The sequence below is a fragment of the Trifolium pratense genome, linkage group LG5 (assembly GCF_020283565.1).
Source record: "Trifolium pratense cultivar HEN17-A07 linkage group LG5, ARS_RC_1.1, whole genome shotgun sequence".
Classification (NCBI taxonomy): Eukaryota; Viridiplantae; Streptophyta; class Magnoliopsida; order Fabales; family Fabaceae; genus Trifolium; species Trifolium pratense.
The window spans coordinates 8,090,041-8,110,059 of NC_060063.1; positions in this window are offsets into that span (position 1 = coordinate 8,090,041).

The following is a 20,019-nucleotide window of genomic DNA, read 5'->3' on the forward strand; positions in this document are numbered from 1 at the left end:
GTTTTAAACAATTTTAAACAGAATCGCGATTTAAACAGTTTAAACAGAATCGCAATTTAATCATAAACATGCTTGAATCATGTAAACGCATTCCGATAATAATTATATCACCATATAATTATTGATATGCATTAGAGGTAATTGAATTAAATGATTTAATCACAACCGATGCTCTGATACCACTGTTGGGATTTTAAGAGGGGTTTTTCAAAATTTTAATCCTCTTAGCGGAACAATCCCGATGAACGGATCTTGATTAAATCATTAATCACAAATCAAAGAACACAAAACCACAAGTTTATGTGTTTACCTCTTGAAGTGCAGAACCTTTGAAGTAGAAACTGTTTCTGATCACGAGCAAAGCAAAGTAGCGATGCATCTCCTCAGTCCACACGAACAGAACTTCTCCGATGATCGGTGCTAGCCAATTCCACCAGAGATTCAGAGAGAATAGGGTTTAGAGAGTGGCGGCTAGGTTTCACTTTGTGAATTAGGTTAAGCTTACAAAACTTCATCACAAGGGTTCTATTTATAGAACCACTTGTGTGGTCATCAAACCAAGCACTGCACCGTACCTTACGGTGGACCGCATTTCTCTATTTTCATAAATTAAATAATAAGTCATACTTAATTATTTAATTACTAATAAGTCCTACTTATTATTTTATAAATAAGTCTTACTTATTTATTTCTCTCATCTATCTGTTCTTTGTGTGTGACCCTATAGGTTCTCGTAACGTTGGCAATAATATTAAATCACATATTTAATATTATAAACAGTGAGCGGTATCTAGCAACACATCACTGCTACCCAAGTGACGAGAATGTCATGTGATCTGACGAAACCTTTCCGTGATAACGATCTTGTGTATAATTACCCCTTTGCCCTTATATCTATATTGAACACAAGGCATAGATCGTGTCACCCTTGTATGGTTCAATATCTTATTTCTTGATCCCAGAATATACTGAACAACGAATAAGCTCAATATCTCATATTGACTTAGTTCGGCGTGGCCACGCATTTTATCAGTCATATTCCATCAAGAGGCCTACAGATATTGCTCCTGTTATGTAGGAGGGGCAAATTCCATCTAGGTCACTCATGTCTCTCAGCATGATTTGTAGAGTACCCATCAACCGACTTTATAGTCATCCTGTTACGGACAATGTTTGAACGGCAACTAAGTATTCTACTCCACATCTAGGGTCCATAGTGGTTTCAGGTCGAAGGGTGGTATACACCATTATCATTATGAGAATAACTTATGACACTTTTCATAACATACAATGTAGCATTCTCATGGCAGGTCAATCCAATATAAATATTACTCCTAATATTTATATCTATGTGAAGACTTGATATCTCATATCCATGACTCGTGAGATGAAGTCATCGGTCTACTCACATAATAGTCTCTATGTTTTACTGTTATCCCACATCATAGTAAAACTTGACTATGGATACTTTAAGAATAGTGTCATTATGTTTAATGGAGTCTCACTATTAAGTCACACTTAATGTTCCATTAATTAGACTAGCTATTCTAGGGACTTTATTAGTTTGAAACAAACATAATAAAGAAATGCCTTATTATATATATTAAATATATAAATCATAGTCATCATACAAAAGACGATTCTATCAAAATAGATTGGCCTTTAGGGCTTACTCCAACAGATAATTCTTCTGGCTTTAAATTATTGTCTTTTATGGATGCATATTCAGGATACAATCAAATCCCAATGGCCGTGGCCGACAGGGAAAAAACAGCTTTCATGACCGAGTCGGGCAACTATTACTACAACGTAATGCCCTTCGGTCTAAAAAACGCTGGTGCTACCTACCAGCGGATGATGAACAGAGTATTCCGGGGAGAAATAGGTGACATGCTCGAAGTCTACATGGACGACATGATCGTAAAATCCCATGAGGAAATCGACCATACTGCCCACTTACGTAAGGTCTTCGAGCAGGCCAGAAGACACAACATGCGATTCAACCCAGAAAAGTGCACCTTCGGGGTACGGGCAGGAAAGTTCCTCGGATTCTACCTAATAGAACAAGGAATCGAAGCCAACCCCGACAAATGTCATGCCTTTACGGAGCTCCCAACTCCGAACAACAAGAAATCCATACAAACCCTGAACGGAATGCTGACCTCATTGTCTCGCTTCGTAGCAAAATCTGCTCAACACGCATTGCCACTCATCAAATTACTAAGGAAAGAAGCTGTGTTCGAATGGACGGACGAGTGCGAGCAGGCCCTCCAACATCTAAAGAAGGCCCTGTCCGAACCCTCAGTCCTCTCACGCTCGGATGTCGAGGAAGTGTTATACATTTACCTCTCCGTCGCATCTGAGGCCGTCAGCGCAGCTCTTATCCGTGAAACAACGGAAGGACAAAAACCAGTGTACTTTACGAGCAAGGCTCTCCAGGGGCCCGAACTCAGATACACTCAAATCGAGAAGGTGGCCCTCGCCTTGATCAACGCAGCAAGAAGACTACGTCACTACTTCCTAGCACACACAATCATAGTCTGAACCGACCAACCCATCAAGTCGTTGCTTGGTCGGCCAGATATGGCGAGCAGGATGCTCAAATGGTCCCTCGAGCTTTCCGAATTTGACATTCGTTACGAAAACAGGAAAGCGCTAAAATCACAAGTCCTAGCAGACTTTGTGGCCGAAATGACGAGTCCATCCTCCACGACAAGCGAGGCAGACAAATGGACAATATTCGTCGACGGAGCATCGAGCGCCACGGGAGCAGGAGCAGGAATTATCCTGGAAAACATGAACGGGATCATCATCGAGGTATCCCTAGCACTATCCTTCCCGACATCCAACAACCAGGCAGAATACGAAGCCTTCCTAGCAGGACTACGGTTGGCCGAGGACATGGAGGCAAAAGAAATTAAAATCTTCACAGATTCACAACTTGTTGCCTCACAAGTATTAGGAGAGTATCAAGCCAAAAATGATAACCTCTCCGAGTATTTAGCATTAGTGAAGGAAAAAATCACTAAGTTCGAGTCCGTGGAAGTGCAACATGTTCCACGCGAGCATAACAAACGGGCAGACATCCTGTCCAAACTGGCGAGCACAAAAAAGAAAGGCGGAAACAAGTCCGTCATTCAAGAAATACTCCCTCGACCAAGCATCGAGAAGACGACCAACGTCCTCGACATAAATGTCATTGCTGGATGACCCCCGTTTACAACTTCCTCGCAAATGGAACCCTCCCCGACAATCAGAAAGAAGCTGCAATAATAAGACGTCGAGCATGCGCATATGTCATCCTCGACGGAAAGTTATACAGACGAGGGTTCTCAATCCCACTCCTAAAATGCGTCGACGAGGAAACAGTCGACTACATCCTGCGCGAGGTACACGAGGGGATCAACGCCCAGCACCTGGGAGGAAGATCGCTGGCTAGGAAAGCTCTTCGAGCAGGATACTACTGGCCCACCATGCAGCAAGACGCTAAGGACCATGTGAAAAAATGCGACAAATGTCAACGACATGGGGACATGCACCTGGCTCCTCCCCACGAACTCAAATCTTTGTCGTCACCATGACCCTTCGCTTGGTGGGGCATGGACATACTTGGCCCCTTCACAAAGGGACTCCACCAAAATTAATAGTTGTCGTGGACTACTTCACCAAGTGGGTAGAGGCAGAACCCCTCTCCGACATAACGTCGTTCAGGATACTCCGTTTCTTCAAACGCGACGTACTCTGCCGATTTGGGATACCACAAGCCGTCGTCACGGACAACGGGACACAATTCACAGACAAAGGATTCCAAGACTTCCTCGCTGCCCTGGGGACCAAGCAACATTTCACTTCCGTGGAACATCCCCAAACTAACGGGCAAGCCGAGGCCGCCAACAGAGTAATCTTGCGCGGCCTACGACGAAGATTGGACCAAAACAAAAAGAAATGGGTCGAGGAGCTCGAAAGCGTCCTTTGGGCCTATCGCACAACACCACACTCCACAACCGGGGAGACTCCATTTAGACTGGTATATGGAACAGAAGCAGTCATCCCCGTGGAGGTGGGCGAGCCATCTCGCCGAACCGAGCAACCGCTCGAAGAGGAAATGAACGACGAAGCTCTCCGTGAAGAGCTTGATCTCGTCGAAGAGATCCGCACGGGGGCATCCCTTCGGGAAGCCACCCTTAAACAAAAAATAGCTGCCCGACATGACGTCAAAGTCATCAAAAGAGAATTTGAAGTGGGCAGCCTCGTCTTAAGACGAAATGCTAAGGACTCCCAGGATGGTAAACTGGCGGCCAACTGGGAAGGACCATATCGCGTCATTGACAAAATAGAAAATGGCGCGTATTAACTCGAGGATCTTCGAGGAAAGAAACTTCCTCGACCTTGGAACGCCCAAAAATTAAAACAATATTATAGCTAAGTTATTGCCAAAGTAAAAACACTTCTAAAAGGCTGCTCGGATCCTCTAGCAACGAGCCCGACACCTCGACAACGGAAAGCACGCGGGCACACGTGCTCGATCCAATAATTGAAAAGGAGATACTCTGGCTCAGGAAGGGCAGAGCGTCTCCCCGACGAGGATAACCTTTGAGACAAGCTCCTCGTCTTCGTGCCAAGGCTTAACGCCCAGCTCGCGATGGGAAGTTCAAGCCGCGGGGCGGGCACAACAACGTGTCGGCGTCCGTATTAGCCTCAGAAATAACTCTAGGCGCTTAGACAGTTCCCTAAACTGTCTAAGTTAAATCCGAGGACGACCTCCTCGACGAAACGCGCTCGAAAGAAAAAACTTGCAAATAAAGAAAAAGGTTTTGTCGAGCAGGCATACAACAATGTCGAGCAAATACACAAACACCAAAACCAAAAGTTTGTTAAGTTAAAAACGAGCAAGCATAACACATTTCGAACATGCATAACTTAGCAAAAACAAAAAGCAATAATTTAAACATACACACGAGGAGAATGAGATAGACGAGTAGGATTAATAAAACGGGCACTGTCATGGAATACCGGGCATAAAAACCCACTTGTTCGGATGTTACAAAAACCGGGCACGCAGGCCCCCAAATATTGTTAAAATGAAACAAAAGACAAATAAATTACAAGTTAATGGCGCGCAGGCCCAAATAAAAGAGTCGAGGAGGATCAGGTGCTCTCATCGTGACCCTCTGGGTTATCCTCTGGTGCCTTCTCCTCCCCGACGGCTTCCTCCTCAGCGTCCTCCTCCTCCTCATTATCATCATCACCATCCTCATCATACTTCTCCTCCTCAAGTTCCATCTGCTTGTAATCTTCAGGAATAACAATCTGCCCATTCTCAACCCGTTTGAGCTTGTGAATGCCATCAGTTATCAAGCCATGCTCGGCATTCACAACCTTGAGCTGGGCGATCGCATTCTTCCACCCATGTACCATGCTCGCCAACATCAGGCCCCCGAGCCTCTTGATTTCGTTGACCAGGTCTGCTCGACTTACCAGCCTGGAAGTTTCAATTGCCTCATCGGCAGCTGGAGCAAGCTTGGATTGCAGGTCAGCTATCACCTCTTCCAGCCTCTTCTTCTCCTCGGCACCCCGGGTCTCCACATCCTCGAGCTTTTTCTTTGTCTTTTCCAGCTCATCCCGGGTCAACCTAACATCCTCCAGCAGATTCCCATAGTTCTCCTGCTTGCCACGGAGATCAATCAGCTCCCCTTCCATCTGCACAATCCGCCCTTCCAGCTTGGTATTCCGGGCAACGAGCTTTTCCGTCTCATGAGCTGGCCCTCCCTCATTCAATACCAAGGCTGTCTCCGCCAACCGGATGACAGCGGCAATATCCTGGGTGAGCTGATTTTGTCGAGCAGCTGCAGAAACCCCCAAAACATAGTCCCTCTCTGAGACGGGCACCTGAGGAGGGTTGTTGTTAAAAAAATCTTTGTTGCTCAAACAAGCAGGGAGAACAAATCCCTCATCACCCTCGGACAAGTCGACGATAGTCTTCATCGGCTCCTCCCTCTGCCTCTTCACCCGGCCAGACCCGGTCCCAGCTGAGCTTCCCATCGGCGAAGTTTGGGTGATGCTCCCCGAAGCAGTCTGTTCGGCAATCAAAATATTAGGCTTGGATCTCCTCGCTTTCTTCTTTGACTTCTCCCTTTTTGCTCAGCAGCTATCCTCATCAGCTCGGAAGCAAGATCAGCCATTCTACCTGCAAGGTCAGAAACATGGTCAGAAACACGGGGAGAAACTCAAAACATCAAAAATGCTGAATATAAAACAAGTAAAAAACGGGCAGGAATTAAAATAGATACCCAACAAAGTGTCCTCGGCTGAAACAGTTTTGCACGACAGTAATAATTTGGTATTAACAAAACGAGGTTCGATCCTCGGTTTACCATGCTTATCTAAAGCAACCTCCCCTAAGCTAGTCATAACCTTACACGGCTTAAAGCCATCCACGTAAACCTTCAGCTTCTCAAAGCCTGCCATCTCAGCCGGGGTCAGGTCCTCGGCAGTCGTCAGATATTCATCGGTTCGCATTACAAAATGCTCCGACGACCACGACAGCGGGAAACGAAGGACCCACTCCGTTACCTGCTCCCCCTCATCGTCCAATTGAGGAGACCTGTCCTCGTGGAATACCGGCTTGTCCATATAAAGAGAGTTTAAGGCAAGCTCCGTCACCGGTTTCACCACGTAATATCTCTCCTTGAAGCCCCGGGCAGACTCCACAAACATTTTGAATATCTTGCTCGACTGGTGCTTCAAAGACACCCAACCTTGCTGGTCCCCGACTTTCTGTCGTTGAATTTTGAAGATATAGAAGAATAAAGAGACGGTGGCCTCCACCTCCAGATACCGGCAAAGAATCTGGTACGCCCGGATGAACGCCAACGCGTTTGGATGAAGCTGGGAGGGAGCTACCTTTAACCGGCCAAAAATCTCGGCTTCGAGGTTGTTGAAGGGCAATCGATATCCCATCTCCTTGAACGCCATTTCGTACATGGTAAATCCACCTTCAGTGTACGGCGAACAAATCCGCTCCCCTTCAGCAGGCATATGGACCTCCCAGTTGACCGCGCCAGCCTCCTCGACGATAGTAAAAAGTCGGGGATCCTGAGCAGTAATTGTCGAAGCAATGCCCCGAGGCTCGGGCGCAACCCAGGCCAACTCTGGATCTGTTATGGTGTCGACCAGCTTATGTTTTGACGCCGTTTGGCTCCCCGTAGCCTCCTCTGTGTCTGACATTTTGAATACCTGAAAAGCAGCGAAGATAAAGTGAATTCGTCAGATATATCAAATCCACCCTTTCACCGCAATTCAAGTGAAAGGGCTGTTGAGGCAAAATGCAAAATCTCAATTTGATGTTTTAAAGATAACAAACATCTTAATTATATTTTAAATGTAATTCTGATCTCATTGTTATCTAACAAGTGCTCTTGAGTGTTTTAATTAGTCAGGAACAATTAAGCTTCTAATCTCAATGATATTCATTATGTTTTGGCAAAAAGAGAAGCTTCAGGACCAGTCTGAGAATGATCTCTGGTTTAATTGCAACATTCTCCTCATGAACAAGAATAAATGCAAAAGCACTTATTTCATTAAGTCAACCATATACAAGACAAAGAAGCACTTTATCTTGGTTTTAACTCACAAGATCACAATAGTTCATGAACATTTAAGGCAAGGAATAAGTTGGAAAGAAAGTGACTTTCCTCTTTAGACAAAGTTAATGATCAAGCATGTGCAACATGATAATTTCTCAAGGCATCATCTAATCAGGTGTATCAAGAGTGTTTGGACAAGAATTACATAGACCAATAAGGATGAGACAATACACATTCAACTCATAGTTGTCATGTACCTTCAATGTCATTATTTAATGAACATTCTCCAAGAGATTAATTCTTAATCAAGAAAAGGAAGTACATGGAAAGGACAAGTGAATAGTTATGCAAGGACATCACAGCTGCATTCCCTTCACACTACAGCTGGCCACAGTTCTGCAACATTCTCCATTTGAAGATCAAGTGTAAAATTCGCCCAGATTGGAGAATGATCTCAGAATGATGCTGAGAATGACTGTCCTTTGCTTTTGAAGTTGCAAGCTCATCTACAACTGTCCAAAACGTGCCTAAATGGTCTATAACGGATATACTTGGTGAGGAAGCAAGGAACAACTGTCTACAGCCCATTGCAAGCTGTCATTATGGCCCTTTTATTTGAAAACATGAAGAACAACAGGGAGAACGTTATGAGAAAGATCAGTTTGAGCTTATCCACTCAACAATTCAGCATGAGCTGTCTATTTTGAATCAACTAGCCGTTGGAGAACTTCCTTTGGGACCAAGGAACTGAAGACTCAAGGTTCAACTATAAAAGGAAGGCTTTGGCAACATTGAAGAGCAAGAGTTCAATTTACAACAATCAATCTACTTGTCTTTGTGACACAAGTTTTTTAAGCTCTTCTTTAAGGATCTCTTTCACTCCATATTTTGTAATTATCATACTAGGATCAGTATCCATTTTGAGTGAACAAAGAGAGATTTTATTCTAACTAGCTTTTCAACTTAGTTTGAGTGAGAAAGCTTTAGATCCAAACCATTATCAAAATTGTAAAGATTGGCTCAATTCAATACGTAACTATTGATTGAGTGACACCTCATAAAGTCTAGGAAGACTTAGGTAGATCAAGCAAGTGAAGCTTGGAAGATTGTGATCTTGGATTAGATCAAAGAAGAAGTGTATCTTGAGATCGGTAGAATCTCTTAGTGGACAATCTCACAGGAGCGTGGGGACTGGAGTAGCCCATACTATTAAGGGGTGAACCAGGATAAAATTATTGTGTCTCTTCTCTCCCTTAAACTCATATTAATTTTATGCAAACACAAACACACACAAATCACTTATTGTTTTGTTAGCAGCTCAGAGATCGTTCTAAGATCATTCTCCTAACTTATACTATTTATTCTTCTAACGTATGTTTTGATATCTAATTTTTAAAAGGATAATTTTTAAAGGTTCACAATTCAAACCCCCCTTTCTTGTGAAAAACTTTGCTACTTCAATTGGCATCAGAGCTCTGCCTCTAAGGTTGAGCATCTAACAAGTGCTAGAGGAAAAGATTCAGGAAGGAAGTAATGAATAAAAGCGCAAAGTTTATATCAGAGGGAGGATCTTCACATAGGCCACCACTATTTGAAGGAGATGACTACTACTATTGGAAAGACAAGATGGAACTATTTCTTAGATCACAAGATACACACATGTGGACAGTGATTGAAGTTGGTGATTATACTCCATTAGTAAAAGACTCTACTACTCCAAAGACAAAAGATGAAATGACAACTCAAGAAGTAGATAGGGTACTTCTAAACACTAAAGCTCAATTATTTATTAAAAGTGCTTTGTGTAGGGAAGAATATGACAGGATCATGGAATGCAAAACGGCCAAAGAAATGTGGACAACACTCCAAACTCACCATGAAGGAACAAGTCGTGTCAAGGAAACAAGAATTGACATTGGTGTTAGAAAATTTGAGCTATTTGAAATGAAGGAAGATGAATCAATTGATCAGATGTATGGAAGATTCACAATTATCATAAATGAACTTAACTCATTAGGGAAGAAATTCTCTATACATGAAAGAGTGAGAAAAGTGCTTAGATGTTTACCAAAGAGTTGGAGACACATAGTAACAGCAATCACAGAGTCAAAAGATCTCACTAAGGTTAAATTAGAGGATCTCATTGGATCTTTAAAAGCTCATGAATCCATTCTTCAGGAAGGCAAACCTATGAAAAACAAGATGATGGCATTAGACTCACAGACTAAAGAACGTTCTAAGAACAAAGAAGCAGTGGAGGAAGACAACAAGTTTCTTCAAGAAGATGATGAAGAAGAGTTAGCATTTTTATCCAGAAGGATACAAAAGCTAATGATGAGAAGAAATCATATTAAGAAGAATTTTTCACCAAGAAGAAATGGATCTAAACCAGAAGTGGATATCAGCAAAATACAATGCTATGGATGCAACCAATTTGGACACTACAAGAATGAATGTCCTAAACAAAAGAACTCTCCTTACAAATCCATGATGGCAACCTAGGATGAGTTGGATGAAGTACAAGAAGCAGAAGAAGAACAAGAAGCTAATGTATGTCTCATGACAAATGCAAACATTGAAGAGGTAACTCTAGATCCTTGCTCATCTTGTCAAAAAACTGAACATCTCTTTGATAATCTTTTATATGACACTCAAATTCTAAATTCTAAAAATGGTCAACTTAGAGATGAAGTCACTAAGTTAACTAGGATCAGTATCCATTTTGAGTGAATAAAGAGAGATTTTATTCTAACTAGCTTTTCAACTTAGTTTGAGTGAGAAAGCTTTAGATCCAAACCATTATCAAAATTGTAAAGATTGGCTCAATTCAATACGTAACTATTGATTGAGTGACACCTCATAAAGTCTAGGAAGACTTAGGTAGATCAAGCAAGTGAAGCTTGGAAGATTGTGATCTTGGATTAGATCAAAGAAGAAGTGTATCTTGAGATCGATAGAATCTCTTAGTGGACAATCTCACAGGAGCGTGGGGACTGGAGTAGCCCATACTATTAAGGGGTGAACCAGGATAAAATTATTGTGTCTCTTCTCTCCCTTAAACTCATATTAATTTTATGCAAACACAAACACACACAAATCACTTATTGTTTTGTTAGCAGCTCAGAGATCGTTCTAAGATCATTCTCCTAACTTATACTATTTATTCTGAGATCATTCTAACGTATGTTTTGATATCTAATTTTTAAAAGGATAATTTTTAAAGGTTCACAATTCAAACCCCCCTTTCTTGTGAAAAACTTTGCTACTTCAAGGGCATGAAATAGGGCGAGGACGCTGTCCCCGACCAAAAGCCCTTATCAAAATGGCAAACAAACAAAACAGAAGAAACGGGGAGAACTATTTAGCAAAACCCAAAAACGGGGAGAAGCTCCCCGACACAGAGTTTTCTACAAACTCATTTATCTACACATTTTTCAAGGAAATAACGGGGAGAAAGGTCCCCGACACAGAGTAACTCATTTTTCTCAAAGAAAAAGCGGGGAGAAGGTCCCCGACATTCATACAATTCATAAAGACACTTAAAATATACGCGAAGGCGAAAACGGGGAGAAGCTCCCCGACATAAGGTTCAACTAACCTAGCTTTTTGCTACAATAAACGGGGAGAGGAAACAACATTCTCCTCCCCGACACAAAACGCATGGAATTCCCGGAAATTCATCGGTTGTTCATCATCTTCATCATATTCATGCTTTCCCAGAAAGTTCAAACAAAACTCAAGGGATATTCATAGTGTTCTTCGCGGAACCCAGAAATTCAAACTAAAACCCAAAACCCCAAAACATGTGAAATAGAACAACACAAACAAATGGGTACAAAAGGTGAAGATCTACCTAAATCCAACATGAATATACAGATTACAACAACTAAAACAGTACAAATAGCAAAACCATCAACACACGATGGCGCTGGGTAATCCGAAACCCAGAATAGCAAATTCAATGCCAAACGTAAACATGCTTCAAAACAAAATCGAAGAAAACAGTGAAGAAATTACCTCTAGACAAAGAAAGATTGAAGCTTTGTGCAGGAAAGTATGCTTAGAGCCAAAGAACTTGATCTTAGTAACAGAAATGGAAGGAAATATGCAAGAGGAGAAACAGCAGCAGAGGAAACGAAAGAGAAAGGAGAGTAAAAGTCCAAAATGAATCTCCTTTCCCTTATTTATAGATCTCCCATGAACCGCACCTGCATCACAGAATGATGCACCCCATCGCACCACAACCGTTGATCAAATCCAACGGCCATGATCAAAAGTCATCAAATGGCTAAGATTCAATCTTATTAAAAACCAAAGGTCGCGATGGATCCAACGGTCAAGAAACCTCCTCGTAAAATGAGGCTACTAACGCATACTCCCAAGGCAATTATTACGCCCTTTCACTAGCCCACACACGTGGCATTAAATGATGAAGAATCCGTCTTTTCACATCCCATCGAACAGACCACGCGTCTCTCGAGGGACTCATCGTCATCACCAACACAATTATCTCCCCGACTTAACGGACAAGCGAGAATTACGGGCAAGCGAAACAAACGCCACAAATGAACGTGCCCGCAAAAACAGGCAGCATCAACTTGATGCAATATACGCAATATCTCCTCGACAGTCAGTCGAGGAAGTAAAAAGCCAATGACTTTCAAAGGCAAAATCTCTCCCCCGTAAGTTCCTCCACGAACATCGTGGCACGCGCGGCGAGCTAAGGAAAACTTCCTCCTTGGAAAACTCTCCTCGTCATGCCACAGAGGAATTTACGAGCAACATATATACTCTCCTCGTGAAAACGAGCAACAATCATAATCAATGAATTATAAACTCCTCCTAGGACTAACGGGGAAAAACATCTCCTCGACATAGGGGCCTGAACCTTAAGTCATTACTCCTATACCTAGGAGCAACGACTTGGGGGGCTCCTGTTCTGGACTGTGCCAAGGGCTGGCCCAATCCCCTCTGCCCGACATTTGGGGCACGGCCCAATAAGGGGAGACTTCCCCGACACGTCAGCCAGTGACGTGTCCTGCTCGACATAATGGACAAGCAGCACGTTAAACACGTGCTCATCTATCCATGCATGTTGATCCACTCCGTCATAGCTTAACAGCTAAGCAAGCACGTTTAACACGTGCTCCTTTATCCAACCACAGCTGTCACGGAGCTTATCCCTTACCCGCGAATAGCGGAACGGCTCCAACCAAGATAGAGGCAAATAACGGTCTTCCCCTACGATACAGGGACTATCTTGGCAGTTGAGTCTATTGGGCCGGTTATCCCGGCCCAATAGACCAACCATTGGCCCAGCGCTGGGGGCACTATATAAGCTCTCCTAGACAGGAGAGCCAGGTATTCTGAATCATTTTGCATTCTACTTTCTCTCTCTTCTTTTGTATCTCTTGTTCTCTTGCTGACTTAGGCATCAGAGCACCTGCAGGTACAAACCCCCCCCTTCGGTGTGAAAGCTTGCTCAACGGACCGGCCTCAACCTTTCTGATCATCAGGTTAGATCAGAAATAATTGGAAACAGAGAGGATCTCAACTCGTCTTTTGCTTGTAATATAATATGATATGCAATTATTTTTTTGGTACATAGATAAAATGATGAATTATTGAAAATTCACATGCATAAAATAGATCGATCGAAATTTAAACTCTGGTCATGACACCTACTCTTATAATTTTGACATTTTGACTAGGTATGTTTTAAATTGAGTACTATATGTTTTTATTTGATATTTGTTATGAGTGCTTAAGATTCAATATTTGTTTGTTTAAGTGTTCTAATTGTGTGTTGGGTCAATTGTAGGTTAATTACCTTTTATAGTTAAGATTTAATTACAAGAATTTTAATTATGCTGAATATTTAATATTTGTGGTTTATATAAATAAGACTTTGTGTCATGTGCATTTTCTTTTAGATCCCGGTGGGGTTTGAATGAAGTCTTAATTTTGGTATCAATTATATTCTCGTGTTGGATTTGAGGTGTTTGATAAGTGCTATAAAAATAATAATTTTACCTATAAATTCAAACTATTTCTAAATATTCATTTTTATGAGTAAATTAGTTATTTTAGATACTTTCACCTAATTCACATATATAATTTTTGTAGGTTAAGCTACTAATAGACTAAAATATGTCTATTATTTACTAGTATTGTACTTAAAATAAATTAAGCTTTTAAATAGGTTTATTAGAACTATTTACTTATTTTTGTTTATTTTGTTTTTCTAGGACTTAATGCTTGGAATGTGAAGGAAGAAATGTATTTCATGCATTTTAAGGGGCCTTAGTGACCAAGACTCGAATTATGATAGTGGAAGCCATTCTTTAATCAAGAGAAAGTGGATTTTAAGACCATCAAGTGTTGGTTGTAGACAAAAGCCAAAGAAAATCGTCATTAAATACTGAAGAAAGTGAAAAGTCAAATGTTGCCATCAGCTGAGTCTGCCACTACCATGTGAATCTCACCATGGTCGTGCCAGGCAAGTCAGAAGGGGAAGATTTCATTCCAAAGAACTGCAACGGCTCGTGTGATCCTAGCACAACCGAGCAGACCCTGCTAAGGTAGTTGTCAGTTTTTGCCTTTTCATTTCCCTTTTCAATGCACACCAATTGTAATAAAACTCGAATGAATAAGAATAGCCACGAAAATCAGAGACTTAAGGCTATAAATATGAATTTACTTCTTTGTAAAAGTCAACCTCCACATTTGTAAACAAATTTCAAGTATCAATAAAGGTTTCTTTTTTGTTTCTTGTGATCTTGCTTTATTTTCTATTATTATTTAGTTTGCAGCTACTCATGGCTAGTTATGAAAAATAGTTCATAGCATGCTCTCTTAATCCTTTCTTTTGTGCTTTTGTTGATTGAGATTACTAACAAGTTTTTATTATAGTTCTATTGTTATTCATGATTTATATATATAATATGGCAAGAAGATCAAGGACCTAACAGAGAAGTAAATGAATGTCCACAACCTATAAGCTAAAATCGAGCATAATGTGCTTAATAATGTGTGTTTACGGATATGCGAGGAAAAACAATGAATAACGGACGGGAGAGGCCCGCTTTGACTAAGAATACTAACAGGCACAAAGTCCTACAATATAAAGCAAGAATATTAACGTTCACAAAGTCTTCCAATGTAAAGCAAGTATTAACGGACGTAAATGTCCTAAAGTATAAACACAAATTATCAAGACGCATGTTAGAATTATCAAATAAGTACGGTGATGACAGCCAGTGGCGACTCCAGGAATAATATTAAGGCTGAGTACAATGTTAACCGCAAAACACAAATATTTATTGGTTTAAGGTTTTCGGATCGGAGTTCAACCAAATCAGACCGTTTTTAACTATATATATATATATATATATATATATATATATATATATATATATATATATATATATATATATATATTGAAATTATAATCAAAGTAATTAATTTTAAGATTTAATATAAATATTTGATTCATAATAACTATACAAGTAAAAGTCATAAACTCCCCACAATCCTACATATGAAAGAAAGTAGAATTACAACATATTATTTGAGATTAACACAAAAGCAATCAAACATATTTTTTTTAGTATTTTGTGTTATATATAAGCATTAGTAGAAAATTAAAATCAAAGAAAAACAATAATAATACATTTTTTACTAGTTTTACTATATATAAAAAGGAAACCAAGTTGATATTTTTAGTATTTTTGATAATGTTTATAAACAAATAAAATAAAATAAAATAAAAGGAAATAAAAAAACAAAAGGGTAAAAATTATAGGGGCCCTCTTAAATACTCAACCATATGCAGGACCACCAAGCCAACGCGCGCTTGATGTTTGAAGTACAGCTTAACTGATAAATATATTAAACTACCTTTTGTTACTGTTCATCATCTTCAACCTCATACTCACCATCACCAAAACCTCAAAAATCGTTTTTTTCATTCTTGCACCAAATTGGACATGTAAATATACAATTTTGCTCATAATTTCATGCGGATTATGAATATATACTTAAATTTTATTAATTCTTACTCAAACATTCGAATTTTCATATCAAAGTAAGAACCCTAAAAAAAATAAAAATTGTCGAGCCTGGGCATGTGCTAGGTATGCCGGGCGGTAAAATCGCCCCTGATGACAGTCAATTATATGATGTTTTTAGTAGTAATTTAGGTAATTTTAATAGCAGTTGAAACCCAAAAGCAAGCAAATACGTGGAAAAGTGAAGTTATTTGGCCCATAAATAAGAAAAGTGAAAAAAGCAGTAAAAAAAAGGGCAAAAACGTAATAAACAGCGCGCACTATCGTACCCAATATGCGATCCGGCTGGCGCGATGAGAAGGCGGTTTAAATTAAAGAAAATCTGCAACAAATCTTTCCTATCGTACCACGATGACTTGTCATCGTGGCACGATGAAAGGCAGTTGAAGAAAACAGAAAATATGGAAAAGATCTTCCATCGTACCACGATATGATCCATCGTGGCCATGATGAAGCAAAATTACACGCCATCGTGACCATGATGGGTGCGATGGACGCGCAGAAAAGCCCAAAACCCAGCTAAAAAACTATAAATAGAGCATTCCTCCTCTACTATTATTCATTCAGAAATATTCAGAGACATTGAATATTCACTCTAGAGTTAGGAGAACTCTAAGGAGAGGCAACGAGGCCAATAAGGTTCTTTTCTTTCTGTTTTTGTAATTTATTTTTCCTAGGTTAGGTGGAGTCGAGGAACTCCCTTACGAATGCTTGGTTTTGTATAATTTGGGTATAAATTCAATTGTTTCTACTTTCAAACTCTTTTATCGTCTGGTTTTATATTTATTTTAATACTTATCACATTAGAATAAAATCTAAGGAGTTAGTGGATATCACATAGGAAACGAAGCTAGTAAACCCGAACAAAGGACGATGTTCTATGACCAAGATGAGACCATTAAATTCAGTACCTGAGGTCTTAGTATAGGATTACAACGAACGATAGTTTCTACCTGAGGCAAAGTTAGGACTAGTTAGAGGCACACGTGACAACTTGTGACACATGGAGGCTTAAAGGTAATGGTACTAACGTTTTTAACAAAAAAGTGGAACCGGCGACAAGGATATTTAAGCAGAGTAAAAGTAATCCTAACTAGGCTCTGAACAGGTTTTAATTGAAATAGGGAACGAGTGCTTCTGAACCTATTTTTAATAGTCAAATTCCTGATAGAGGGAAACAAGATAATAACCACCATGCAGGAGTAAGGGAGGGATCCGACCACACTTAACCACCCCGCGTGGACACATACGCACCATTTACTTTTACAGTCATTTACTTTCCTGCAATTTACTTTTCTGCTATTTAATTAATGTTATTTACTTTTACCCGCACAATTATCTCCAAACACCATAGCGAATGCAAACTATCTAAATTCCTAAGCGAAACTAGTAATTTTGGCACAATCTTTGTGGAGAACGATAAACTTATCACTTTATTACTTGGTTGCGATTCTGTGCATTTGCAGAGCCACCATCAAATGGGAAGAAAATACTCGAGAAATGCAAAACAAATAACACGATAAAAAAAAGGGTCATTGGCAACAGATACTCCAAAAAGAAACAAAGCTTAAACTTCAATCTTCACCATCATCAATAGGGATCGACAACAGCTAGCTCTATCAACAAACAATCTTATAACAATCTAAGCAGTTGAGAGAGAGGGAAACATGCTAAATCGACTATTCAAAAAAGTTATAACAAAAACTGTTTAGAGAACAATTGTAACATATATCCGTAAAAAAAAAAACAATTGTAATATATATATATATATATATATATATATATATATATATATATATATATATATATATATATATAGAGTCAGGATCCGTTGACACCAACTAGTTTGACACCAAATGTTACACCTCTCAATAACGTTTTAACCGATATAAATTTTATAAAATCCACCGTTGGATTGAAAGTTTACATCATATAGATCATTTGTGTAAAATTTCAGACAAATCCAAAATCATTTGATATGCTATTGAGACACATAAAGATTAACGACATTTAAAAAAAATACAAAAACCGTTAATTTTGATGTATCTCAATAACATATCAAATGATTTTGGATTTGTCTGAAATTTTACACAAATGATCTATATGATGTAAACTTTCAATCCAACGGTGGATTTTATAAAATTTATATCGGTTAAAACGTTATTGAGAGGTGTAACATTTGGTGTCAAACTAGTTGGTGTCAACGGATCCTGACTCATATATATATATATATATATATATATATATATATATATATATATATATATATATATTATTAGTTTGTTAAGTTTGAACCTCCTGACTCAACTGCCAACTGATTTTAAAGAGTTTCTGATACCAATTTAGAAATGAGAAATTGGCCTAATTTAATTCTGCAAAATTGTCTTATAATTTGAAAATTCTTTTTATTGCTTATAAACTCTAATCAGACCTTATCTTTAATCAATATGAGATTTTTTTTTTTTAATATGTATGTTTGATAATAAGATGCAGTATATGATATTGTTGGGGTGAACAGAGGTATCTTTGGAGTTCAAACATTTTAGGAGAAGCTGATGAGGACTTGCGGGAATGCGTACGGTTTGAAAGAGGTTCTTGATATTGGGTGCGTTTTTGTAATTTTCTTAAAACTATTTTGTTTTACATTACAGATAATCCAACTTAAGACCTTAAGGAGGAACACTCTCCCAAATTCTAAGTCAATGCCACCAGATCAATCCAAGTGGGTTTTTTTTTTTTTTTTACAAAATGATTTTCTTTTTTTAATTAAGCGCGAATTTTTTTTATTTTTTTCTTATAATATTTTTTTTTGTTTATAACAATCTGGTTCCTAGGGAAAAATGACCCTAGTAGTTCAGAGTTCGGCCGCGAGGTAAGTAAAGTCTAGCCAAGAAATTGTTCCACTCAGGAATCGAACTCGAATTCTCCCAAAATTCGTCCTTTTTGGTGAAGCTCATTAACTACTTGAGCCCAATGACATGATTTTTTTTTCTTATAATTTTAGATGAAGGGAGTAATACTACTTTTTTTTTTTGGTACAAGGGAGTACTACTATTTTTTTTTAGGTTAGGGAGTACTACTACTTTACTACATAATTGTTGTATAAATACATCTACATTGAGTGCAAGAGATGGAAAGAACATAACATTATTACCTTATACTGTGTAGTAGTGTAGTACATTAATGCATCTTGAAAACTATACTTTCGCATAATTTTAGATTTAGAGCTTGCAACAAATTCAATTCCTAACACGTTTGAACTGATTAAAGGGAAAAAGAAGAGAGACAAAGAAGAAAGGTGCCATTTGCTAAGCCTAAATAAAGAGATCCCATAGATGTTGAAAATACTTATGAAGTACATGCACTCTTTAAATTAAGTGTATCTTAGTGTCGGATATGTGTTGGTGTTCGATACCAACACATAAATTAATCGTAATTGAAATATCAATGTCTATATCGTGTTCGATATTTGTGTCTCTACTTTTTTTTTTTTGAGAAACATGTGTCATAGTGACTCTTATTTATAGACTCATTAGGCGCGCACCATATCATAAGGTGCACCATGTTTCATTAAAATGCCATGTATCTTACGGTGTACCGTGTTTCTCTAATTTCGCTAATTAAATAATAAGTCCCTACTTATTTATTTAATTATAAATAAGACTCACTTATTTATGAGGAGGGATCCGTTGACTCAAGGAGTATGTTAGAGATACGGCAAAGATAACATTTATAAGTGTAGTGCAAACCTCAACTCTCAAGCTAGCTTTTGTGGTTGAGTATAGGCATCTCAATTTCTAAGATGATATCAGAGCCTCTCCACGATCCGTTGGGCCACCTGTTATCAGGTTTCCGCTATCGGGGCCACCCACCGTTTATATCCACGCACCAAGCCCAATAGTGCTGGGCGTGAGGGGGTGTGTTAAGAGTCCCACATCGGTTGAGAGATGACCTGACTAATTGTTTATATACTAGAGGCAATCCTCACCTAACAAGCCGGTTTTGTAAGGATGAGTTAGGTCCAATACTCATTTCTAATATGGTATCAGAGCCTATCCTAGATCCATTTTTTGTTTGTTGTGGAGACCTCCCATATTTGGGTCACCCATTGTTGTTGATCCCACGTTCCAGCTTGTTCAGTTCTGGACGTGAGGGGGTGTGTTAGAGATACGGCAAAGATAACATTTATAAGTGTAGTGCAAACTTCAACTCTCAAGCTAGTTTTTGTGGTTGAGTATAGGCATCTCAAATTCTAATAGAGTAAGTCTCCATTGACTTACTCCACTTAATAACTCGATATCGACATTATATTTCTTCAATCCAATCGTGGAATTCGAAGATTTCATTGAGTAGATCAACTCCAC